At 44.8% G+C, this 27,922-nt stretch overlaps 1 protein-coding gene across 1 annotated transcript in view; it reads left to right on the plus strand.

Moving 5' to 3' along the window:
* LOC147711316 (uncharacterized) overlaps positions 1–27,922 on the plus strand; it is a 172,546-nt gene that overhangs the window by 19,526 nt on the left and 125,098 nt on the right. The gene's annotated exons all lie outside the window — the stretch shown is intronic.

Below are 27,922 nucleotides of genomic sequence, written 5' to 3' on the forward strand. Positions count from 1 at the left end.
GCCTCCCCCCCCCCCGGGCACCCCACGCCGTCTTTCGGCGCAGCATTGTAGGATGGCCACACCAGTGAAACTTGCTGGACACCACCTCGATGCCATCCGGATCTCGGCGCGTTGTGCTGCCTTCGGCCTACTGTAGCAGCAAGTGCGGACACAACTCAGCTGGACGGCGAGTGAAAAGATAAGGGGCGCCGCACTGCAGATGAGGTGCCTCCACCTGGGGAGGGGGGAGAGGCCCGTTTACGCCGCCTCCCCCCCCCCCCCGGGCCCCCACGCCATCTTTCGGCGCAGCATTGTAGGATGGCCACACCAGTGAAACTTGCTGGACACCACCTCGATGCCATCCGGATCTCGGCGCGTTGTGCTGCCTTTGGCCTACTGTAGCAGCAAGTGCGGACGCAACTCAGCTGGACGGCGAGTGAAAAGATAAGGGGCGCCGCACTGCAGATGAGGTGCCTCCACCTGGGGAGGCGGGAGAGGCCAGTTCACGCCTCCCCCCCCCCCCCCAGAGCACGCCACGCCGTCTTTCAGCGCAGCATTGTAGGATGGCCACACCAGTGCGGCAACTTGCTGGACACCACCTCGGTGCCATCCGGATCTCGGCGCGTTGTGCTGCCTTCGGCCTATTCGCACATCGGTCCGCTACTGACGCCGCCTCACAGGCCAATGGATTTTGTAGGCTTTTTATAGCCCAAAGCCGCATAACAGGTCATGTGACTTCTTTATAAAACTTTTCATTGGTTCATTTTACTTTTGGTTTCCTAATGATGAAATGCTTGATCATATGACCTAAAAATAACACTTTTCATTGGATTAAAATATTTTATTTCCCAAACGATGAAAGCCCTACCTTTTTTTTTCTCACTCGGCAATCCAAAAAGGTTCTGTTAGATGACAACAGAGGGGACAGGCAACAAGAACCATCAGTCAAAAGAGGGGAGGGCAAGTTCTTCCCTACCGGGTCACGTTGAGGCTCCACCGGAAGTCATCGAATTGATAGTCTACAGTTTTTCTGGATGTTTCAGACTGAAGCTGGCGTCAGCATGAGAGCACCATCTCGTAGCTCCGTCGTGGCCATTCCGCAAGCAATCATGGCAGCCGCTCCCCACCGGAAGCCTGTGGGAGTCGGGGGTCCCCATGACTTTTGTAGAATCTTCAAGGCTGAGGGGACGCATTCGAGAATGGGGCCCAAGCCCTAGCAGGCAAGCGTCCGAGTTCCAAGGTGTCCCAGGGCCATTTTAGTGGACCAGACCCAAATCCGAAGAGCCGGCCGCCATTTTAAGAGTCCTGTGGCAGCCACCTATCGCTTCACCGCAAGAGTGGGCGCAATTCAACTGGATGGTGGGCGAGACGCTGTAGCCGCAAGAGCGGGCAATAAACAACTGAATGGCGGATGAGGCACAGTGCAGCAAAAGCGGGCGGAAAACAGCTGAATGGCAACTGAAACGCTAAAGGGGCGCCCCATTGCAACAGAGGAGCCTCCACCTGGAGAGGCCCGTTCACGCCGCCTCCCCCCCCCCCCCCCCCCCGGGCGCCCCATGCCGTTTTTCGGCGCAGCATTGTAGGATGCCAAGACCAGTGCGGCAAGTAAAGGACATCACCTGGGTGCCGTCCAGATCTCAGCGCGTTGTACTGCCTTCGGACTATTCGCACAACAGACCGCTACTGACGAGGCACAGTGCAGCAAAAGCGGGCGGAAAACCGCTGAATGGCAAATGAAACGCTAAAGGGGCGCCCCATTGCAGCAGAGGAGCATCCACCTGGGGAGGCCCGTTCACGCCGCCTCCCCCCCCCCCCCCTGGGGCGCCCCACGCCGTTTTTCGGCGCAGCATTGTACGATGCCAAGACCAGTGCGGCAAGTAAAGGACATCACCTGGGTGCCGTCCAGATCTCAGCGCGTTGTGCTGCCTTCGGACTATTCGCACAACAGACCGCTACTGACACCACCTCACAGAAGACCATTGTTGCTTTGTTTTAAATGTTTTTTTTTTAACGTGTTTACTGTTTATGGTGCGTTGTATATATTTATAAGTTATTAAAGTGTTATAATCCTACTACTTTGTTGGAGTGCTATATATTTTTAATGTGACACATAATTGTGAAGACTTTGATGTACAAAAAGGCATCCCTGGAATCTTCCGCTTCAGGCTCGGTCCCACACACCCTCACAGTGAGAATCCCCTCCCCAATCACAATACAGGATCGTTATCAGATAGTAGGAACGCGTGTGGTGTGACGGATCTCATGGGGTTGGGACCTTGATCTACTGTAACTCCTTTGAAGAGTGGTGATTCTTTACAGTTGAGGCCATAAACTACATCCGCAGGGCTAGGTGATAGCCTGGGACCGGCCTGGACAATCAGACACAAAGGAAGAGGAGTGTCAGAGGGTGCGGTAGTGAATAGGGTGAAAGGGAGGTGTCGGGCGGGCACAGCGTGTGATTCTCAGGGAAGAGCAGCGCAGATGGAGGGAGGTTTATGGCCCATGCATAAGAGAGAGAGCGGGGGTGACCAGTGCGTAGGGGAGATGCTTGCGAGGGTGGGGAGCCATGCTGAGGATCGGCGGCGTGCAGAGAGTGGGTCTGGTCAAGGCATCTAAAATGGCTGCCGTGCACGACAAAAGTGTGGCATTGGAAAAAAGCAAGATGGCGCAGACAATGTTTATCAATACGGATTAATTTATAACAATTATTTTTAACAATATATTTACTCGCAGTGTCAAAATGGCGGTCAACACTTCCTGATTTCCTTCGAATCGAACGTTAACAGACGTCACGATCGGCGGCGTGCAGAGAGTGGGTCTGGTCAAGGCATCTAAAATGGCTGCCGTGCACGACAAAAGTGTGGCATTGGAAAAAAAGCAAGATGGCGCAGACAATGTTTATCAATACGGATTAATTTATAACAATTATTTTTAACAATATATTTACTCTCAGTGTCAAAATGGCGGTCAACACTTCCTGATTTCCTTCAAATCGAACGATAACAGACGTCACGCAGCAAAAAAAAAAAAAAACGCTCACGCGCAGCCGCTAGAAGACAAGTATCAACATATATGAGCATCCTCAGCCACCCTCAGAAAACATAGGGGGTCAGGATACGTCTCCCGTACCCCCTTATACCCATTTCTCACATTGTTTTTCCTCCATCTTGTAATTTAATTAAAACGAAACACAAAATGGCGAATTCCCGTTTCGCGTCCCGGTTAGCTACCCGGTTCGCGAACCGGAAAGCGCTTCTACCGCAAAAAATCAAATTTTTTTTATTTGCCCCACGGGACCCTTTAATAACCCCAACATCATTCCTAGAGGGTGAAGAAGGGTCTACCTTGCCCCCTTTCATTAAATTCCCCCTTCGTATATATATATATATATATATATATATATATATATATATATATATATATATATATATATATATACATATTACCTACTGGCGGTCGCCAGTAGGTATATATAGTTAGGATTTTTTCTCTATGGAACTTTAGAAAATTCTATGTCTAATAACTTTGGCGTTTGTGGACGGAATCGGCTGAAATTTTCAGGAAAATGGCACATTTTGTTTCTGAGCAGCCCTTGAAAATTTGGGGGGGGTTCGGCAAGGGGGGGCCGAGAAAAAAGGGGGGTCCCAAAACACGTTTTTCCCATGTTAATTTCCATAGGGCGGTTGGCCTCACTTTTAGCTCGAACGGCTGAATGGATTTCCACGAAACTTGGCAAAATTGTAGGGACTGTTAGCCCGATGTGCCTTTGCTAGGTCTCAATATATGTGCTTCAGTGGATTTTGAGAAATTAACGTTTAAATCAAGATATATATCTGTAACAGCGCTCCGGGCAGCGATCCGGTTAGCGAACTTTTCGCGTATCGGAACTTTGCGATGCGAAGCTGATTGGCCCTCCGGTGTCTGTCAACATTCTAAACAGTCCGGAGCGGCCGCCATCTTATCTCTCGGTAGGATCGAGAGAGAAGAAGAGGTGAAAAACGAAGGGGGAATTTAATGAAAGGGGGCAAGGTATACCTCTCTTGACCCCCTAGGAATGATGTTGGGGTTATTAAAGGGTCTCGTGGGGAAAATAAAAAAATATATATTTTTCACGGTAGAAGCGCTTCCCGAGCCGCGAACTGGGCCGCAAACTGGTAGCGAAATGGGAATTCGCCATTTTGTGTTTCGTTTTAATTAAATTACTAGGTATAAGGGGGTGCGGGAGACGTATCCTGACCCCTTATGTTTTCTGAATATGTTGATACATGTCTTCCAGCGGCTGTGCGTGAGCTTTTTTTTTTTTTTTTGCTGCGTGACGTCTGTTAACGTTCGATTTGATGGAAATCAGGAAGTGTTGACCACCATTTTGTCACTGCGAGTAAATATTTTGTTATAAATGAATCCTTATTGATAAACATTGTCTGCGCCATCTTGCCTTTTTGTCCAATGCCACAATTTTGTCGTGCACGGCAGCCATTTTAGATGCCTTGACCAGACCCACTCTCTGCACGCCGTCGATTCTCAGCACGGCTCCCCACCCTCGCAAGCATCTCCCCCACGCACTGGTCACCCCCGCGCTCTCTCTCATGCATGGGCCATATACTTCCCCCCATCTGCGCTGCTCTTCCCTGAGAATCACACCCTGTGCCCGCACAACACCTCCCTTTCACCCTATTCACTACCGCACCCTCTGACACTCCTCTTCCTCTGTGTCCGATTGTCCAGGCCGGACCCAGGCTATCACCTAGCCCTGCGGATGTAGTTTATGGCCCCAGCTGTAGAGAATCCAGACATGCCAACCCTCCCGATTCAGGCGTGAGACTACTGATTTCAGTGCTAGTCTCCCGCCTCCCGATTCCTGCAAGCAAAAACCCGGGGGCATATTACCAACAACTAGCGATAATTTTTGTCTCTAACTTGTTTAGAGACAAAAATTATCGCCGCACATCGGCGATTTTTATCGCAGATAAACCTTGCTATTAGCAAGGTTTATCGCAAATGCGATAAAAAACGGCCGCAATGCATGAATATCGCTGAAAAGTCAGCGATATTCATGCATTATCGAGCAAATGCTCTTAGCCATGTTATCCACCTCCCATTGGATAACATGGCTAAGAACTGCTCAGGGCAGGTGTTAGCTTTTTGAGATATTCGCGCTTAGCGCGAATATCTCCAAAAGTTGGTAATAGGAGATAGCGATGTTAGGGACTGTTTCCAGTCGCTAACATCTTGGCACGCCCACTTTGCATGTCATTAGTGATAAATATCACTGACAAAGCGGGGCCCAAGATGGTCGCTATCTCCTTTTAGCTGTCACTAACTGGTGTTAGCGACAGCTTGGTAATAGGGAGATAATTTTATCTCCGCTTTCTTGGCTTTTAAAGCCAAAAAAGCGGAGATAAACCCCCTTGATAATATGCCCCACGATTCCTCGGGGGTTTCAGCTGACAAGGCTTGGTATTGTGTTACGTGGTGATTCTTTCAGGAAACGTCAGAGGGTCGATGCAGGGGTTCTAGAAGGGGTGATAAACCATTTAAGCCTCATGAACAAGCGCATGGTCTTTTAAAGATCTGTGAAGTACTCGGGGCGGCGGTGTGTGTGTGTCCTCTTTCAGGAGCGGGCGGGGGGGGGGGCACTGCCAGCAACTTGCCAGGCCAGGCAGTGTTCAACACTTGCATCACCCTTTCTCTGCCTGCTATTGCGCTCCATGCTTCAGAAAGGTAAGAAAAAGAACGTGCATTTGAGTTTGAAATGTCCGATCCTGTAGCAGTACACTTGCAAAGCCCACACATGACAATAACCCGATTCAAGGCCCCATTCACCCGATTTTTTAAAAATATATAGCACTCCAACAAAGTAGGATTATAAAACTTTATTAACTTTTAAATATAACGAACGGAACAAAAACTGTAACAAACATTTAAACATTTTTGACAAAAAAAAGCAACAATGGTCAGAAGCTGTCTTTTGTGCGAATAGTCCCAAGGCAGCACAACGTGCTGAGTTCTGGACGGCACCCAGGTGATGTCACCTGGGTGCCGCACTGGTTTTTGGGATCCTACAATGCAGCTCAGAAAAACAGCGTGGGGCGTCCCGGGTGGTGCGGGGGGAGGCCTCGTCAGTAGCGGTCTGTTGTGCGAATAGTCCCAAGGCAGCAGAACGCGCTGAGATGTGGATGGCACCCAGGTGATGTCCAGTAAACTGCCGCACTGGTTTTGGTATCCTACAATGCTGCTCCGAAAATTGGCGTGGGGCGGCCCGGGAGGGGGGGCGTGGGGGAAGCGGCGTGAACGGGCCTCCCCAGGTGGCGGCCATCCAGCTGAGTTGCGCCCGCTCTTGCGGCTACAGCGTCTCGCTCACCATGTAGTTGAGTTGCTCCCACTCTTGCAGTGCAGCGATAGGCGGCTGCCACAGGACTCTTAAAATGGCGGCCGGCTCTTCGGTTTTGGGCCTGGTCCACTAAAATGGCCCTGGGACACCTTGGAACTCGGACACTTGCCTGCTAGGGCTTGGGCTCCATTCTCGAAAGCGTCCCCTCAGCCGTGAAGATTCTACAAAAGTCTTGGGGGCCCTTGACTCCTGCAGGCTTCCGGTGGGGAGCGGCTGCCATGATTGCTCGCGGAATGACCACGACGGAGCCACGAGATGGTGGTGCTCTCATGCTGACGCCAGCTTCAGTCTGAATCATCCAGAAACAAGGTGGGGCTTTCATCGTTTGGGAAAAAAAAATGTTCTAAACCAATGAAAAGTGTTATTTTTAGGTCATATGACCAAGCCTTCCATCTTTAGGAAACCAAAAGTAAAATGAACCAATGAAAAGTTTTATAAACAAGTCACATGACCTGTTATGCGGCATAGGGCTACAAAAAGCGTAGAAAATCCGTTGGCACGTGAGGCGGCGTCAGTAGCGGACCGATGTGCGAATAGGCCGAAGGCAGCACAACGCGCCGAGATCCGGATGGCACCGAGGTGGTGTCCAGCAAATTGCCGTACTGGTGTGGCCATCCTACAATGCTGCGGCGAAAGACGGCGTGTCCAGCTGAGTTTCGGTCACTCTTGCGGTACAGTGACTCGAACGCGCCGAGATCCGGATGGCACCGAGGTTGTGTCCAGCAAGTTGCCGCACTGGTGTGGCCATCCTACAATGCTGCGCCGAAAGTCGGCGTGGGGTGCCCCGTTGGCTTATGAGGTGATGTCAGTAGTGGACCGATGTGTGAATAGGTCGGAACCAGCACAAGGCGCCAAGATCCGAATGGCAAGTCCTGGATGTTGAGTGCCATAGTTGAGAGTTCTGAGCAGTGCTTGTAAGACTATCTGAAGCTTATTTGCACCTGCTGCAGCTTCACTATTGCCCGAGGTGGTGTCCAGCAAATTGCCGCACTGGTGTGGCCATCCTACAATGCTGCGCCGAAAGACGGCGTGTTCAGCTGAGTTCCGGTCACTCTTGCGGTACAGTGACTCGAATGCGCCGAGATCCGGATGGCACGCAAAGATTTAGCTAATTTGCTAAAGGGGGGAGTCGCTATTTCTTTTGATAATTTATTTATCCATCCGTAGCCTCTCTAATCTCCATTACAATATGTTTCTTGCTGTCGCTAGCTGATGAAAAAACTAAAGTGATAATTTCCTCGTCCTTATTTTGTCTTTCTTTGTTCCTTAAGATGTTATCTGTGTCAATCTCTTCCGAGAATGCTGATGCGTTAGGGATTTCCTTGTGTTTCTTAATAGCATTGGTGTCTGCTCAAATGACATCACTGATAGTAGCCCTGGTGTGGCCAAAGATCGCCCATGACATAGGCGGCCGGCTCCCGAGGTCCGGCGGAACTTTTTTCCTTTTCCTTTCTGCATCTTGTCCCACAATCCGTTTGACCTGAAGACACGACCAGGTCCCTGAATGTGTGCAGGGGGACGTTATTGATTGAATCAAAATGGCGGCTTCACACAAAGCTGACTCAAGCGTTGCTGTTGATGCTATACAGACAAAAATTGGTTTTCAGTTTGTACATTCTTCAGGATTTTTTTTTCCATCCAAGGCTGATTGAGAGTTTGTAGAAAAATGGCTTCAGATTTTCAACATACTACTCTTCAACATTCTTCCTAAATGTAACAATGTGAGACTCACTAGGAGAACGGCTGTTTATCTTTCCTTTCAAAATGCTGCCAACAATATTTTCTGAATGGAAGACACCATCTTGTAGCATAAAGGGCCGAAAGGGGTTCTGGTCTGGCCGATGGTTGGTGGAGACATTTTGACTATATCTTGGACCTGCCCGGCCTCGCCTAAAATGGCGCCGGTATAAATGGGACTCGTAACTCCTTGTTGTGTACTGGTTGAACAACCTTGATATCACGAGATATGAATGCAGTTTTGATGCTCATGGCGGGCGGGGACGAGAATTGATTGAATATTTCGACATCCCTATTGATATTAAGTTCTGATGTGTTATTGATTACTGTACTATTGAAAGTTCGAATTAACATCACCCATGGTACTTGCACGCAAATGTATATCTAGATAACTTTTTTATAAGTGGCCCTGTCGTATTTTAATTACAAAATGTACGTCCACCGATTCCGCAACTGTTAGACACCTTAGTTCTTGCAACCTAATTCGTTACGTTCCTCTATAATGTAAATGTCTCCTCATCATATACGATTTCAGTTTGCTCCGTGGCCGGCCCACGTGGTTATAGGCCCGTATTTGTATACTGACATTTTCACAATAAAGGTTTTTAAAACAAAACATGGTAGTAGTATTTACATTGGTAAAGTTTTTACTTTTAGTCACTGTTTTCGAATCAGTAAAAGGCAAGTGAAATAAAGCAGTCCAATTACATGACGGATAAAAGGTAAAATATGTAGGAACGCAGTAAAGATAAATGGTCAAGGGCAGTTGTGTTTTCCACTCCTGCAACATAAAGTGATCGATAAGAATCTGATAATCAGGCGTATCGGCGACTAAGACAGCAGGCCGAGTCTCTTTTACTCAACGGCTCCGTCATGGAACGAAGAAACGCCCTTTTTCTCGAAAAAGGAATATATTTTACTTGCAGGACAGTTGAAAATTTTCCGGGAAAGTACATTAGCCTGGAATATTATAACATATATGTTATAAAAAAAAAAGTTCGAAATCAATAAAAAGCGTATTTTTTAGGTCATATGACCAAGCTTTTCATTATTAAAATAACAAAAGTAAAATGAACCAATAAAAAGTTTTAATAACAAGTCACATGACCTGTTATGCTTACGTTACGCGCTGCGCGCCGCGCCCCGGATCACTTCCGGGTGCGCTAACGCGGCGTGTCATATAACGCATTACGCGACAACGTAGGTCAAGAATATAGTCAAAATGTCTCCACCAACCAGCGTTCGGAACACAACACCTTTCAGCAGTCCAAAAAGTTCTGTAAAATGACAACAGAGGGGACAGGCAACAAGAACCATCAGTCAAAGAGGAGAGGGCAAGTTCTTCTCTACCGGGTCATGTTGGGGCGCTACCGGAACTGATCGAATTGATAGTCTACAGTGTTTCTGGATGTTTCAGACTAAAGCTGGCGTCAGCATGAGAGCACTACCATCTCGTAGCTCCGTCGTGGCCATTCCACGAGCAGACATGGCAGCCGCTCCCCACCAGAAGCCTGCGGGAGTCGGGGGCCCCCAAGACTTTTGTAGAATCTTCACGGCTGAGGGGACGCTTTCGAGAATGGGACCCAAGCCCTATCAGGGAAGCGTCCGAGTTCCAAGGTGTCCCAGGGCCATTTTAGTGGACCACGCCCAAATCTGAAGAGCCGGCCGCCATTTTGAGAGTCCTGTGGCAGTCGCCTATCGTTGCATCGCAAGAGCGGGAGCAACTCAACTACATGGTGAGCGAGACGCTGTAGTCGCAAGAGCGGGCGGTAAACAGCTGAATGGCGGAAGAGGCACAGTGTAGCAAAAGCGGGCGGAATGGCAACTAAAACGGTAAAGGGGCGCCCCACTACAGCGTGTCTTCAGGTCAAACGGATTGTGGGACAAGGTCCAGAATAGAAGAGTCATCAAAAGGCAAAAAGTTCCGCCGGACCCCGGGAGCCGGCCGCCTATGTCGGGGGCGATCTCAGGCTAAACCGGTGCTATAAGACTTGGGGAGGGGGTCGGAGCCAAGCGTCTTCTCCGAGTCCGTGCCATCACACCGCCCCTCGGGGGCCTCCGTCAAGCGGTTTAGGGAGGTACCATATCACATTGTTTTCAAATGCAGTCAGGTCCACAAACGACACTCACTTACTTTGAGAATAGTGAAGCTGCAGTAGGTGGAAATAAGCTTCAGACAGTGTTACAAGCGCTGCTCAGAACTCTGAACTATGGCACCCAACATCCAGAACTTATGCCATTTGAGAATGGCAGTGATATTGAAGCAACTCAGGGACCAAAACCATTAACGTACTTTCACGTATGAAAATCTTACTTGGGGAGGGGGCAGGAGCGAAGCGCCCCCTCCCAGTCCGCGCCACCACACCGTATGTTGAAAATCTGAAGCCATCGTTCTACAAACTCAACCAACCTTGGATGGAAAAATCTAGGAAAATGTACAAACTGAAAACCAGTTTTGGTCTGCATAGCATCAGTAGCAACGCTTGCTATCAGAGTGCATGAGTTTCATGCTCGATCGATTGAGCTAGCCGGATCGGGCAATAAAAAGTATAAAATAGTTATGTAAATAGTTATTTAATAAAATGTTTTACCCTGTTTCTTTGCTGGTGTGTTGTCTATATTTTTAATATTTGCATAGGGTTTGTCGTTATTTTGGGCGGGGTGGGTGACGGAGCCGAGCTGTCTTGCAGCCCTCATGGTGTGGTGCTCAGTTCATCTCACTATTTTCGTATTTCTCATGAAGGGTTGTTCCTAATATTTCTATTTTAGCGAGGTCAAAAAGAGATCCAATTAGTGGCCTACTGATTTTGCTCGATTAATTTTATTTTTTTACACGATTTTTCACTATCTGCAAAGACTAAACAGAGTATTGCGACTTTGTGCTTGTTTGTAAATAGAGAATGAACCAAAGAGAATCAATTGTAAAACAGTAAATGCTTGGATAACAATCAATCAAATGGAGAGACAAGCAGGCACGACGGATTACAACGGGGGTAAAGGCCTGCGTTAACTACTCTTCACTATCTGCAAAGAGAGAGTACTACTAAGAGAAAAGAGGGGAGGGGGGCAGCGTTCAAAGCACATCAGCGTGCATAAACACGAAAAAGTTTTTACCTATCACGTACTTGACATTTTACAGCTTTTGATATTTGCTATTAAAAAACCAATGAAATTCACTGAAAAAACCATAGGTTATAGGCCATATATAGTTAGGAATTTGCATTTACAAAACCTTGAAAATTCACTGAAAAAACCATTGGTTATAGACCATATATAGTTAGGGATTAGCCTTTTCAAAACCTTATTTTACTCACACAAAACCATTGAAATTTCATATATAGTTAGTTCCACTAACTATATATCGCGCACCCGCAATCCACTGCTGATGATGTCACATATTACATCATTCATGACATGGTTAGTGACATCACTGATGACATCACTGATGACATCTCAAATGACATCACTGATGACATCTCAAATGACATCACTGATGACATCTCAAATGACATCACTGATAAAATCACTGATAACATCTCATTTGACATGACTGATCACATCACTGATGATATCATTCATGTGATAATACCATGAACCTCTTCAGACTCTAATATAACCTTAGATACAATCAGTGTAAACAGACAGTCACAGACTGTCACTCATCCATGGAGTTACTCACACACCTAGTCAGTTATGCAAAAAATCAATCAGACCTCCATTTTCTCAACTATACAGTTATACACACCTTACTTATTCAAACATATACTAACACATATTTACTTTACTCTCTTATACAATCCCTGATACATGTTCACAATGATCCATACAGCCACTCACACATTCACTGGCTCTTATGCACAGTTATTTATATATGTCAACTCTCACATGTACTGTGTTTTACATATGTACTTACTTTGACATGTAGCACTGAGATATCCATTCACTCACTAATACACTCATGCACAGTCAACAGCCCATACAGCTGTTTCCACATGCACTTTTGAACCCATACATATAGTGAATCAACTACTCACACATCTATGTACAGAGTCACACACCTCCCAGCCACCCATACACACACACTCAGTTTCCCATACAAATACTTGGACAACCAATGAATAACCCATACAGTTACTCATATAGCTACTGATCAACATATGCAGCAGTTTGTAGAACAACAGATATAATGATGCACAAACTAAAACAGTTTAGTCACTAACCCATGCACTCAGTGAGACACATTTAATCACTCACTCATACAGTCAGTCATGCACCTACTAAATCCTTCATCCAGACACTTATACATCCACTCATTCTTCAATATGTAAGACATATTTTAACTTTACAGAAACATACAGTCACTGGATGTTGTCATCAGTGATGTCATCAGTGATGTCATTTGAGATGTCATCAGTGATGTCATCAGTGATGTCACTAACCATGTCATGAATGATGTAATATGTGACATCATCAGCAGTGGATTGCGGGTGCGCGATATATAGTTAGTGGAACTAACTATATATGAAATTTCAATGGTTTTGTGTGAGTAAAATAAGGTTTTGAAAAGGCTAATCCCTAACTATATATGGTCTATAACCAATGTTTTTTTCAGTGAATATATATATATATATATATATATATATATATATATATATATATATATATATATATATATATATATTCGCGCTCTCTCCTCCTGCAGTAGATTTACTGGGTCAATAAGTAATACAGGTGTTGAGTACTTGGATCTAAAGGTGTTTATCTTGGATGGGAAGATTGAAACATCTCTCTTTTGTAAAAGCACCGCATGTAACTCTGTATTATATGCAACAAGCAACCATCCGATCCCTTTGATACAGAGCATCCCCTATGGGGAACTGCTTAGGCTAAAGCGTAACAGTACCCGAGACTCGGATTTTGAAACTGCAGCACTGGAATGTATCAGTAGATTTAAGCTAAGAGGTTACGCCAGGGACACTCTGGAAAGAGCATTAAAGAAAGTAAGGGCTATACCGAGGCGAACTCTGTTACAAGTAAAATATAAAACTACTGATGACGGCAAAGCAGAGACAGGGAAGTTCCGGCTGGTAACACCCTACTCAGCGGAAGCCAACCACTTAAAACATATGCTTAGAAAAAACTGGCACATACTGAAAACTAACAGTATCATCAAGGACGACATTCCAGCTTTTCCATTAGTGACTTTCAAAAAATCAAGATCTCTTAAGGATATGTTGGTACAAAGTCACTTAAAAAAACTGGAAAAGAAACCCAATACCCTGGCTGATTTGAAAGGCTTTCACCCATGTTACAAATGTAATGCCTGCGCACACAGTAAAAGAGTTAAAAGTTATGAGATACCAGGAACAGGAATAATGAAAACCATTAACAAATACCTCACTTGCAGCACACCTTATGCTGTATATTGTCTTAAATGCCCATGTAGACTTTCATATATTGGAAGGACCATTACACCACTGAAATTGAGAATCTTGGAGCATTTAAGAGCGATTGATAAAAACGATCAGACGTACAACGTGGCGCGCCATTTCCAAGATAAACACTCCAGCAATAGAAATTAGTTGCAGTATTTCGGACTGGACCACATTGTAGACAGCACTAGGGGGGGAGACAGGCTACTCAAATTAGGGAGGTTAGAGTCCCGATATATAATAGACCTGATGACGAAACATCCCAAGGGACTTAATGCAAGAGAGGAATTAGCATCACATATTGGTTTTTGAATAAGAGTCATGAAATAATGATCATAATAATGAGGTTGTTCCCTAATATGTCCTGTGAAGAACACTAGCAATTGATACTGTGTAGCACTAGCGTGAAATTAATTAAAATGATGCTGATTTTGTTATGTAAGTTTGAATCGTACCTTATGAATTTTCTGAAATGTATTAACCCTTTGGAACTCTTTGAAATTTTCAGTATTTCGTTGGCTAAAATGTTAATGAATTTTTGGATTGCAATAACTGAGAATATCCATTACGAGATCTGATTTTGAGCAAACCCCGAACTAATTGGATATTATGATGAATGTATTATGTGGAAACAAATTTTGACAAGGGATATTGGCCGATCGACGGCTTAATTAATCAAAGGAGGTGTACATTGTCACGTAAATCTGGTGGGGCCGATACACGGCTGTATCATTTTGTTCTTGGCGCGCATTGAATATGCTAAGGTATAATTCTATCAGAGAGCGAAAGAAATTGAGGTAAAAACTATCAAAATGGCGCTGTGACTGTCAGTGGCAACACTCAGCAGAAACAAACCGATACACGGAACAAAGACATGTGCTGAGCAAACGATCAATTGATCGTGAAACATCAGAAGATGGCTTCTGATACACTGACCTTAGCAGCGCCAAACCTTGGTAGTAATTTATCATTAATTACAGGCGATACACGGCAGCATTATGCACTTTGTGAACGCTCCAAATAATGTAACTTATATTATTGCAAAGCGAAGGACAACAATTCGGATCGTAACGCATTTAACAAAATATAGTTAATGTGTTCAAACGGGATGAGTGACTTAAATGTAACCTTGATATGCGCATACAACCAATATGGTGGTAGAATTGAGTCCCTTGTTTGTTTTCACTGTGAAAGTTACGTGTATGTGAGCAATAAAGCATGGCGTCCCCTCACAATGTTTGTAACATTGAGGAAGGCGGAGCTCTGAAACGAGCGGATAATATATATATATATATATATTACCTACTGGCGGTCGCCAGTAGGTATATATAGTTAGGATTTTTTCTCTATGGGATTTTTGAAAATTCTATGTCTAATAACGTTGGCGTTTGTGGACGGAATTGGCTCAAATTTTCAGGAAAATGGAACATTTTGTTTCTGAGCAGCCCCTGACAATTTGGGGGGGTTTCATCAAGGGGGGGCCGAGAAAAAAGGGGGGTCCCAAAACGCATTTTTCCCATGTTAATTTCCATAGGGCGGTTGGCCTCACTTTTAGCTCGAACGGCTGAATGGATTTGCACGAAACTTGGCAAAATTGTAGGGACTGTTAGCCTGATGTGCCTTTGCTAGGTCTCAATATATGTGCTCCAGTGGATTTTGAGTAATTTAGGTTCAAAAAAATATATATATCTGGGCAGAGCCTAACCACACATCTGATCTGATTGGCTGTCAGCACTTCATCCAAGAAGTGTTGGCAGCCATCTTGGGACCAATTTACATGATAGCACCTCATTAAAAAGCATTGTAGTTAATAGAGGGTTTTAGGACTTTAGTTACATTATCAATCATTTGTTGATGGTACCATACTCGTTTTAGGAATTGTGGTGGGTTCTAAGGTGATTTTACCATGTGAAAAAACCTTCTGCTGTGATATCATGAAGATTGTTTGAAAGAAAACTAATATCTCATGATTTTCCCACAGTGGTTTGGAAGGGGATCTATAAGCTAAACTGAAAGCATATTTTCTGTAAATTCACATTATCTTTCTCAGTCATGTGAAAATGAAGTCTGACATTCTCAGTAAAGCATGTACATCCAACAAGGACAGAGACTGTCAGTTGATTCCTTTGTGTTCTACTGCAGCCTCCTAGAGTGTTCTAAAGAACAACTAGAGCGCTAACAGTCCTACTTATTACAAAGGTATGGCACACCTGAAGCCATCTTGATTGGAATAAAGTGGTAACTCTTAAAACATTTAATTTAAAAAGAAACAACATGAAGGGGTATATTTTGCCATAGAAAGTATGATTAGTGCTGCAGAATGAAAAATTAGGGCACATTTTGAGTGACTTCTCAAATCCTTTTCTATTTCATTAAAACATTCTGACATGCAGTCTCCCAAAATGGCCACCAGAGACAAAAGAGCCCAAATGTAGCCCAAATATCACCCAGATGTAGCCCAAGTATAGCCCAATGACAGAATGTCCCAGAGTGTTCTAAAGAACAACTAGAGCGCTAACAGTCCTACTTATTACAAAGGTATGGCACACCTGAAGCCATCTTGATTGGAATAAAGTGGTAACTCTTAAAACATTTAATTTAAAAAGAAACAACATGAGGGGGTATATTTTGCCATAGAAAGTATGATTAGTGCTGCAGAATGAAAAATTAGGGCACATTTTGAGTGACTTCTCAAATCCTTTTCTATTTCATTAAAACATTCTGACATGCAGTCTCCCAAAATGGCCACCAGAGACAAAAGAGCCCAAATATAGCCCAAATATCACCCAGATGTAGCCCAAGTATAGCCCAATGACAGAATGTCCCAGAGTGTTCTAAAGAACAACTAGAGCGCTAACAGTCCTACTTATTACAAAGGTATAGCACACCTGGAGCCATCGTGATGGGAATAAAGTGGTAACTCTTAAGACATTTAATTTAAAAAGGAACAAAATGAGGGGGTATATTATGCAATAGAAGGTATTATTAGTGCTGCAGAAAGAAAAATTAGGGCACATTTTGAGTGACTTTTCAAATCCTCTTCTATTTCATTAAAAAATTCTGACATGCAGTCTCCCAAAATGGCCACCAGAGACAAAAGAGCCCAAATGTAGCCCAAATATCACCCAGATGTAGCCCAAGTATAGCCCAATGACAGAATGTCCCAGAGTGTTCTAAAGAACAACTAGAGCGCTAACAGTCCTACTTATTACAAAGGTATGGCACACCTGAAGCCATCTTGATTGGAATAAAGTGGTAACTCTTAAAACATTTAATTTAAAAAGGAACAAAATGAGGGGGTATATTTTGCCATATGAATTATGATTAGTGCTGCAGAAAGAAAAATTAGGGCACATTTTGAGTGACTTCTCAAACCCTCTTCAATTTCATTAAAAAATTCTGACATAGTCTCGCAAGATGGCCACCAGAGACAAAAGAGCCTAAATGTAGCCCAAATATCACCCAGATGTACCCCAAGTATAGCCCAATGACAGAATGTCCCAGAGTGTTCTAAAGAACAACTAGAGCGCTAACAGTCTTACTTATGACAAAAGTATGGCACACCAGAAGCCATCTTGATTGGAATGAAGTGGTAAGTCTGAAAACACTCAATTTAAAAAGGAACAACATGAGGGGGTTAATTTTGCCATAGAAAGTATGATTAGTGCTTCAGAAAGAAAAATTAGGGATCATTTTGAGTGACTTCTCAAATCCTCTTCTATTTCATTAAAAAAATTCTGACATGCAGACTGAAACATGCACTTTGAATACCAGCAGCAGACGTCCCTGGTGAGCAGTAGCTTTACTACAGTGATCTAATGTGCAACTAGAGTGCTAACATTCAGAATTTATGGCAAATGTGTGACACATCTGAATGCCTTCTTGATGGAACCAAAGTAAACAAGCATTGAAAATGCAATAGATCTCGCCCTCATTTAAGTTAAAGCCATTCTGTTTGTAATGAGGTGGCTTTTTAGCTTTGCTTTTATTAGTGTTTTTTCAACTTTCATGTAAATAACGCACCGTTTTCACCAAATCGACTTTGCCCAAGCACACCCTTCCGCCAACAAATCCCAAAAATTCGGCACACCTGCCGATCCACTCTCCCTACAGCTCACCCAAGCCCCGTCCCTCTAGCGCAACTGGAACACCCCAAATTCACCTTCTCCATGCGCACCAAAAACTCCCATTGAATAACATGACAATTCGCTACTCCGCACAAAAATTGCTCTTTAAAGCACTTCCACTGCTCCGATCCGCTTCAAACTTGGCCGGACACTAGTTCCAGCGATTCCCTAACATCTCACCAAAAATCAGCCCAATCCATCCACTGGAACGGGGACGAATTTCAACCCGAATACGCGCCCCCCGCAAACACAAAAAAAAGCCATAAAACGGCCAAATCTCGACCAAAACCGCCAAAATCCCTCAAAACCTTGCCAACACCAATACGCACGAAACTGAACCGGCCCCTCAGCCCTAGGCTCCGGGAACCCTACTTAATTGACCCAAAAGCCCTAAAAAAGCAACATAATACACACGAAAACGCCCTAACAACCCTAAAATGCATATAAGTATATGTATGCATGCATTTATGTTTGTATTTATATGTAGATATACAGATGATATATGTTTATGTATGTATGTATATATATATATATTCACTGAAAAAACCATAGGCTATAGACCATATATAGTTAGGAATTAGCATTTACAAAACCTTGAAAATTCACTGAAAAAACCGTAGGTTATAGACCATATATAGTTAGGAATTAGCATTTACAAAACCTTGAAAATTCACTGAAAAAACCATAGGTTATAGACCATATATAGTTAGGAATTCGCATTTACAAAACCTTATTTTACTCACACAAAACCATTGAAATTCCATATATAGTTAGTTGCACTAACTATATATCGCGCACCCGCAATCCACTGCTGATGATGTCACATATTACATCATTCATGACATGGTCAGTGACATCACTGATGACATCACTGATGACATCTCAAATGACATCACTGATGACATCACTGATGACAACATCCAGTGACTGTATGTTTCTGTAAAGTTAAAATATGTCTTACATATTGAAGAATGAGTGGATGTATAAGTGTCTGGATGAAGGATTTAGTAGGTGCATGACTGACTGTATGAGTGAGTGATTAAATGTGTCTCACTGAGTGCATGGGTTAGTGACTAAACTGTCTTAATTTGTGCATCATTATGTCTGTTGTTCTGTAAACTGTTGCATGTGTTGATAAGTAGCTATATGAGTAACTATATGGGTTATTGATTGGTTGCCCAAGTATTTGTATGGGATACTGAGTGTGTGTGTGGGTGGCTGGGAGGTGTATGACTCTGTGCATAGATGTGTGAGCAGTTGATTCACTAGATGTATGGTTTCAAAAGTGCATGTGGAAACAGCTGTATGGGCGGTTGACTGTGTGCATGAGTGTATTGGTGAGTGAATGGATATCTCAGTGCTACATGTCAAAGTAAGTACATATGTAAAACACAGTACATGTGAGAGTTGACATATATAAATAACTGTGCATAAGAGCCAGTGAATGTGTGAGTGGCTGTATGGATCATTGTGAACTTGTATCAGGGATTGTATAAGAGAGTTAATATGTGTTAGTATATGTTTGAATAAGTAAAGTTTGTATAACTGTATAGTTGAGGAAATGGAGGTGTGATTGATTCTTTGATTGACTGACTAGGTGTGTGAGTAACTCCATGGATGAGTGACAGTCTCTGAGTGTCTGTTTACACTGATTGTATCTAAGGTTATATTAGAGTCTGAAGAGGTTCATCGTATTATCACATGAATGATATCATCAGTGATGTGATCAGTAATGTCAAATGAGATGTCATCAGTGATGTCATTTGAGATGTCATCAGTGATGTCATTTGAGATGTCATCAGTGATGTCATCAGTGATGTCACTGACCATGTCATGAATGATGTAATATGTGACATCATCAGCAGTGGATTGCGGGTGCGCGATATATAGTTAGTGCAACTAACTATATATGGAATTTCAATGGTTTTGTGTGAGTAAAATAAGGTTTTGTAAATGCGAATTCCTAACTATATATGGTCTATAACCTATGGTTTTTTCAGTGAATATATATATATATGTATATATATATATATATATATATATATATATATATATATATCTATATATATATATATATATATATATATATATATATATATATATATATATATATCCAAACAAAACAGGAACCCATTTGAAAGAGACCACGAGAGGTGAGTAAGCTTTCTTCAAGCTTTCTGGCCAAGAGAACTAGGGTCACCCCCGGAACCTGCGGCCGTTGTCAAAAGCTTGGGCATCCATGTGAATGGCAAGTTGTCCATGCAGAAGCAAGTTACGGCTGTTGTGGGTACTTGTGTCGGCCTTCTTCGACAACTTAGGAAAATGTCCTCGTTGCTGTCCTTCTCCACCCTGAGGCGTGCGGTCTCTGCCACGATCCTAGCCAGGTTGGACTATGGTAACTCGTTATACATAGGGCTGCCGCAAAAACTCTTGGACAAGTTGCAGGTTGTCATGAATGACGCTGCAAGACTTATCTTTAAAAAGCCGAGGAACACACATGCATCCCCCCTCATGCGAGAACTGCATTGGTTGCCAGTTAAGCAGAGGGTAATGTTTAAAGGGCTGTGCATTGCGCACAAAGCCCTGTATGGAAGGGCGCCAAGCTATACGAAATCCCGCCTACCTCCCTATAGGCCGGGTAGGGCGCTACGATCTACAGAAGCTACCCTCCTCACTCAACCACGCTGTAGACTGGCCACCGTGGGTGGTCGCGCCTTCTCCTATACTCTTCCAGCATTCTGGAACAAGTTGCCAATGGAACTGCGGAAGGAAACCAACTTGTGTCCTTCCGGAAAAAATTAAAAACAGTGCTTTTTCAGCAAGCGTGGGGTGGCCTGTAATTTATGACCAGCTGCTTTCTGTACTCGGTTGCGTGGACCCTGACAAAGCGCTTAGAGACCCCTGGGTTATAACGCGCTATATAAATCAAATAAATAAAAGAAATAAATAAATAATTGGCATCCTGCATGCAGGCTGCTGGTCAGGAGTACACTTTATAAATTGAAACGCCAAACATGTTTCAGGAATGTCCCTTCCTCAGCAGTGTTGTCTTTAAGAGAAATAAAGCCCAATTATTCATGCACCTTTTAAATCATTAGTCCCTGCCCGGTTGGGCGTGGCCCCTGCCATGGCCTTCTGGGATCAGTAGTGCATGAAAAGTTTTCCCCAGTGGGTGCGCCGTCTTTCCCTCAAGTGTTAACAAAAATAAAACACCAAGTGGGTTAAAATGCAATCGTGGCGGGAGACTGTCCTGCTTTGTAGGTGTCAATTGAAGCACAAGACTGACGCCCCCTGTGAACATCAGCTCCATCTTCCTTGTCTGCCACCATCTGGTTTTCGACATGGACCCACAGTGGCGGTGGGCCTCTTTCACGACCTGGCCGGCCGTCTTTAATCCAAACAAAACAGGAACCCATTTGAAAGAGGCCACAAGAGGTGAGTAAGCTTTCTTCATTTAATTGCCATCCTGCATGCAGGCTCCCGGTCAGGAGTACACTTCACAAATTGAAACGCCAAACATGTTTCAGGAATGTCCCTTCCTCAGAAGTGTTGTCTTTTAGAGAAATAAAGCCCAATTATTCACGCACCTTTTAAATCATTAGTCCCTGCCCGGGTGGGCGTGGCGCCTGCCATGGCCTTCTGGGATCAGTAGTGCATGAAAAGTTTTCCCCAGTGGGTGCGCCGTCTTACCCTCAAGTGTTAACAAAAATAAAACACCAAGTGGGTTAAAATGCAATCGTGGCGGGAGACTGTCCTGCTTTGTGGGTGTCAATTGAAGCACGAGACAAGCTGTGAACATCAGCTCCATCTTCCTTGTCTGCCACCATCTGGTTTTCGACATGGACCCGCAGTGGCGGTGGGCCTCTTTCACGACCTGACCGGCCATCTTTAATCCAAACAAAACAGGAACCCATTTGAAAGAGGCCACGAGAGGTGAGTAAGCTTTCTTCATTTAATTGGCATCCTGCATGCAGGCTCCCGGTCAGGAGTACACTTAACAAATTGAAACGCCAAACATGTTTCGGGAATGTCCCTTCCTCAGTAGCGTTGTCTTTTAGAGAAATAAAGCCCAATTATTCACGCACCTTTTAAATCAAGAGAGTATGGCAAAAGAAGAGGAATACAGCATAATTTAGGTATACTGAATGTTAAAATCACATCGGTGGAGAAAAAAGGTTTAAGATGGACTAACATCCTACCTCTATTTTCATCACTTTATAATTGTCAGCATTCCCACATCATGATTATTCAATGTGGAGGTAATGATGTATATCATCTCACAGATGTAAACATTAAAATTGACATGAAATCAGCTTTTGAATCTTTGCTGAGTTTATTTCCTGACACCCATTTTGTGTATTCGAATATTTGCCAATGGAAATACTCTGTAGAAAATGCTGTGAACTATGAAAAACCCTCAGAAATATCAACAAAACAGTGTCTGTATACCTAAAAGATCAAAACATTTCCTCCATGCATCACTTCAACATTCGGTTTTCAGATACTTATAATAAGAGGCTCTATTAAGAACCAACCTAAAAGGGGCATTAATATATGTCAATAAGTATGGGTTCTTTTAAAAATATAATACTTTTTGAGTAACATGGTACTCTCTAGAGTCCCATGTGCCCATACCACAGTACTCCATAAATTTAAAAAAAATCAGTACATCTCCAAATAGTTAATTGCACATAAGGCAACTATATGGCGGCCAGCGATGACAATGACTATGTTGTGTGTGATGCAATATGTGAGGTCATAAACATTGCATTGTAGGGCTGTGAGTTATAGTTAGCTCAGGTCGGTTTTGGCCCTGGGCACCCCAACCCCTGGGGTCTTCCCTTTATTATTTTTTCATCTTTTTTTATAGAACAAGGGAGAGGGGCCACACGCCCCCTGGCTGATTCCGGCCCCAAGGACCCCATCCCCTGCAGCCCGACCTGTAGTGTGGGTACCCTGGTCCTACCCAGGGCACCCAATTTTTAAAGGTGGGGAAATGCGTAGGGAGCCTCAAGGCCCCTACAGTCCCTGCTGGCTCCCTGCCTCTAACGGGAGCAGGCATCGCCTTTACTCATAGGGAACTGCTAACATGCTCCCTCTGTGTAAAAGCAATTCTGCTCCACTTCTAGTAAACAAGACCATTTTCCGCTCTCAATCACTAGAAGGGGTGCAGCATTTGCTATGGCTTGGTGGGAGAAGCCATAGCAAACATCAACCTGGGAGATTGCAGGAGCCGGCCCTGGGGGGTTGGCGGTCCCAATGGTATTATTTGCTCCAGGAGGGGACCGTGTGGCCCCCTCCATTGTGTGATTTAGCCCCGGGGAGGTGGTGGGCACTGGGGCTGTGGGGGCTGCATGGCCCCCGCATTCTTTGTGGTTAAAGCCCAGGGAAGTGAGGGTCCCTGACACTGTGGGGGCCACACGTCTCACTGCATTATTTAAATTTAAAGCCCCACTCCATGTGAAAGTTGCGGGTTGTCCGCGTGTCACTGTATATTTCAAATTAAAGGCCTGGGGTGGTGTTGGCACCTAGGGCTGCAGGGGTGGGTCCATGAGGCCCCCTCAGATTCTTTTAGCTTAAAGTCCTGGGAGGGTGGTGGTCCCCCCGGTGTTGGCAGCATCCAAGAGGCCCCACAATTATAATCAATAAAGCCTTGTGGAGGTGGGGGTCCCCCGGGCAATATTCATTCCCAGAAGGGTGGGTCCATGTTCCTGTGGGGACTTGATAATCTCAAGCAACAACAGAGAAAAGCCCTACGAGACCTAAAGAATGACCCTCATAGTCATAAAACCTTCTGATAAGGGCGTCAATGTAGTCGTGATGGGTACATCTGACTACAGAGCGGAGGTCCTGAGACACCTAGGGGATACAAGTTGCTATGAGATAAGTGATGGAGCAGCGCACAAATATTCTATATCCCACATACCATAACATGTTATGGAAATTGCATTCAATGGGCTCATAGACACTGATGAATACACATTTTTGGGGGAAGATAATCCTACTACACCATGTCTACACTGAATCCTCAAGGTACCTAAGAATGCTACTAGACCACCAGGGAGACTCATAGTATCATCCAATCGAGGTCTCTTAGAAAACACAGCCATTTATCTTGATCGATCCCTAGATCCCTATATTCTTTGGTCTCCACTCATTTTGTAAGGATAGCATTGACTTCTTATGTAGAATTCACAACATTAAGTGGGAAGATTCTTATTGCATGACCAATCTAGACATACGTATATTTATATATGTGCATGAACAGAAGATGGGAGTAGATCATGCATGTATTTCTTTCTGGACAGACCAATTGCACTGTTTGAATATGCCATGATGTTAAGGCAAATTATGTTGTTTTGCTCAGAGCAAAATATTTTTTTGTTCGAAAACACTTTATTGTCAATGTCAGGGACAGATATGGGCACCTACTTCACAGCCTGCTTCGTAAGTTTGACCCTTGGCTGGTGGAAAGAGAGTGTGGTCTGGACAGAAACTAATTAACAATATACCAACCATATCCCCAGGTGGACGAAATACATTGATGACCTTTTTCTCATCTGAGAGGATGATTTCAAATTTGCTAAAGAATTCATCAATGTGATACAAACCAATGATTTGAATTTGAAATTCACCTACAATGTAAGCAAGGATCAGAGTGAATTTTTAGCTATGTCTGTCCACATTTAGGGGGATAAGATTAAAACATTGCTACAAGGAAAAGGTACTGCTGGGAACAGCATATTAAATGCCACAAGTTACCACCTGAACTCACTCATGTGGAGTATCCCCTATGAGGAGCTCCTATGAGCATACCGTAATTACAGCACTGAGAAAGCATACGAGAAAGAACACCAGGATATGATCAAACAATTTAAGGAAAGGGGTTATCGCACTAAAATTCTTAATCAGACTAAATATAAAGTTTAAAGTCTGACACTTAATGAGGTTCTATTAAGGAAAAATTCAAGAACATCAGAGACCAGCAATTCAACCCCCAGATTATAACAACCTAAAACAGGAGTGCATATTGGATCAAAAATTGCCTAAGAAGCACCAGGACCCTATAAAAACTGACCCTTTATAGGAAAAGCATTGAAGCATGGCCTTTCATTACCTATAGGAAACCCAAATCAATCAGGGACATACTTGTGCATGGTTAGTCCAACCCAATATTCAGAGGAAGGTCCGCCCCAACCGCCCAGGAGGAGGACTCGCTATCATGCACAAGAGCTCCCTCCGAATCCACCACCACCATGAGCAACCCCGCCTCCACCACAGAACACCTCCACTTCCAGATCCAGACCAGCCCTAGAACCATGCATACAGACCCCTAGGACTTCGCGTTTCGTTCATCATGACCATTGCTGACCTCATCTCACCCCACACCATCACCTCCATGGACTACATGCTCATCAGAGACCTGAACTTCCACCTCGTCAACAGCAGCAACTCCAACTCCACCACCCTCCTGGACAACCTCACCAACATTGGACTGGCAGGACACACCCTTGACCTCATCTTTGCAGGTGGTAACAACACACGCTTCAGCCACACCACGCAACCACCATGGACAGACCACCACTGCGTGCACTTCCTTGTCGACAAACCCACGCCACCCTAATGGCACCTCACCCTCCATGAAGAAACTGGAACAAAGCCACTGAGGAGCAACTCAACTCGACCCTCGACCGCGATGCCCCCACCACCTCAACCGACGCCAAACTTGCAGCCAAAGTACTCCACAGATGGATACCCAACTGCACAGAGGAGCCTGCACCCATACGCAACCCCAACAAACAGAGCCCCAGAAAGGCTGCCTGGTTCACAGTCGACCTCCAATTATCCAAGTGCACATGCAGACGCCTTGAGAAGAACTGGAGAAACAGCAAAACCTCAGACGATCGCACTGCCTACTAGAACGCCATGACGGAATAGCACCAGCGCATCAGATCCACAAAAAGGACCTTCATCCAGAACAAGATCCTCGCAAACTCCAGCAACACCAAGGAACTCTTCAGCGTCATCCAGGAGTTCACCAAACCCCCCAGCGAATCCTCAGACATCACCCCCTCCCAGGACCTCTGCAACAAGCTTGGCTCATACTTCCATCTGAAAATCAAGGGTCTCTATGACAACTTCAACAACCAGACACCAGACTCTGAAACTACCCACTCCTCCAGCAATGCCAGCCAGCCCACCATCTCCTACTGGACCCCAGTCACCACCCAAGACACTGCATCAACCATGAAAGGCATCCACTCAGGAGCCCCCACAGATCCCTGCCTCCGCACATCTTCCACAGAGCCACAGCCACCATCTCTCTGGAACTGTGATGCACCATCAACACCTTCTTCGAAACCGACATCTTACCCGTCGACTGTAAACAAGCAGAAGTCAGACCCCTACTGAAGAAGCCTACAGCAGATCACATGGACCTCAAAAACAACCGGCATGTCTCCCTCCTCCCCTTCACAGCCTAAGTCACAGAAAAAAACTTAACGCACATCTAACAAAATCCATTGAGGAAAACTCCATTCTTAACCCCTCCCAATCTGGATCCTGCAGCAACCACAGCACCGAGACTGCCCTACTCACCGCCACAGATGACATCCACTCCATCCTCAACTAAGGAGACACCACAAACCTGATCCTACTCGACCTCTCTGCAGTGTTCAACACCGTCTCGCACCGCAAACTCACGGCCAGACTCCATGACGCCGGCATACAGCGCACCGCCCTCAACTGGCTTTGCACCTTCCTCACCTACAGAACCCAAAGAATCAGACTACCGCCCTTCCTCTCCGAACACATGGAAATCAACTGCGGTGTACCACAAGGATCATCGTTCAGGTCCACGCTCTTCAACATTTACATGCCCCCCCTTGCGGCCATCGTCAGGCAGCACGGATTCAGCATACTATTCTACGCCGTTGACACCCGCTAATCCTCTCCCTCTCAAGGACCCCTATCACCACCTGACTCAACTTCCAGGAAACAATGAAAGACGTGGCATCCTGGAAGAGCAGCAGCTGCCTGAAGCTAAACTCGGAAAAGACAGAGGTCCTCGTCCTCGGACCCTCCCCCTCTGCATGAGACAACACCTGGTTGCCCACCGCCCTTGGAAACCCCCGCCCCCACGGACCATGCCCAAAACCTTGGCATCATACTTGACTTCTCCCTCTCCATGACCCAACAGGTCAACGCTGTCACCTCCACCTGATACAATACCCTCTGCATCCTCCGCAAGACCTTCAAATGGATCCATGAATCAAGAAAGACCATCACCCATGCACTCATAACCAGCAGACCGGACTACGGAAATGTCCTCTACGCCGGGATCAACAAGTCTCTGCTCCGCAAACTCCAGACCATAAAGAACACTGCAGCCAGACTCGTCCTCAGCATCCCTTGACACAAACACATCGCCCAACACCTGTGCAACCTCCACTGACTCCCTGTTAAGAAGGGAGTAACCTTCAAGATACTTACCCACGCCTTCAAATGCCTCCACAACACTGGACCTCAATATCTCAATGACAGAATCTCCTTCCACGTACCCAAGAGGAACCTCCGATCCGCCGACCCCGCCCTTGCCGAACCCCCGCAAATTCACAGACCAAGAACAGGTGGAAGAACCTTCTCCTACATCGCGGCCAAGGCCTGGAACGAGCTGCTGGTCGACATTGTGAGGCTCACCTGGATTCACTTCAGGGACAAAATGGATGGAAGCAATGCTAGGTCCCAACTTCCCTCACCTACCTCCTTCCCCCAGCTAGGTGAAAGCAAAAGAGGGAAGGTGGGGAAGGAGGAAAACAAAACAAGGGAAGGAAGAAGGTGTAGACATCCAAGGAATCTTCTATGGGGTGGTCTCCAAGAATCCTGTGAATGAATATGCCCAGTATGTGTGGGGGGACAACTGTGGAACATTCCTCGTATCTATATTAGAAGTACCATAGGAGTATCTAGGACCCTTTAAAAATAAATTATCCATTACTCCTAAATTAGGGAAAAACCAAAAAACTAATTTCCCAGGACAGGAGAAAGCACTGGAAAAAATAGGGCAAAAAGTGCAGGGTCAATTGAAACAACAAAAACAAGTGGGTTATCTTAATCTACTACTATAATTTCTCTTTTCCCTTTGCAGCAAGAAGATTTTTACCAGACACAAAGAGAATTATTAGAATCACTCCTCTAGTCATAGAGCCATCAGATAAGTGTGCTATTTCTACAATTCAAATTAAGCTCTAAATACC

The sequence above is a fragment of the Lissotriton vulgaris genome, chromosome 5 (assembly GCF_964263255.1).
Source record: "Lissotriton vulgaris chromosome 5, aLisVul1.2, whole genome shotgun sequence".
Classification (NCBI taxonomy): Eukaryota; Metazoa; Chordata; class Amphibia; order Caudata; family Salamandridae; genus Lissotriton; species Lissotriton vulgaris.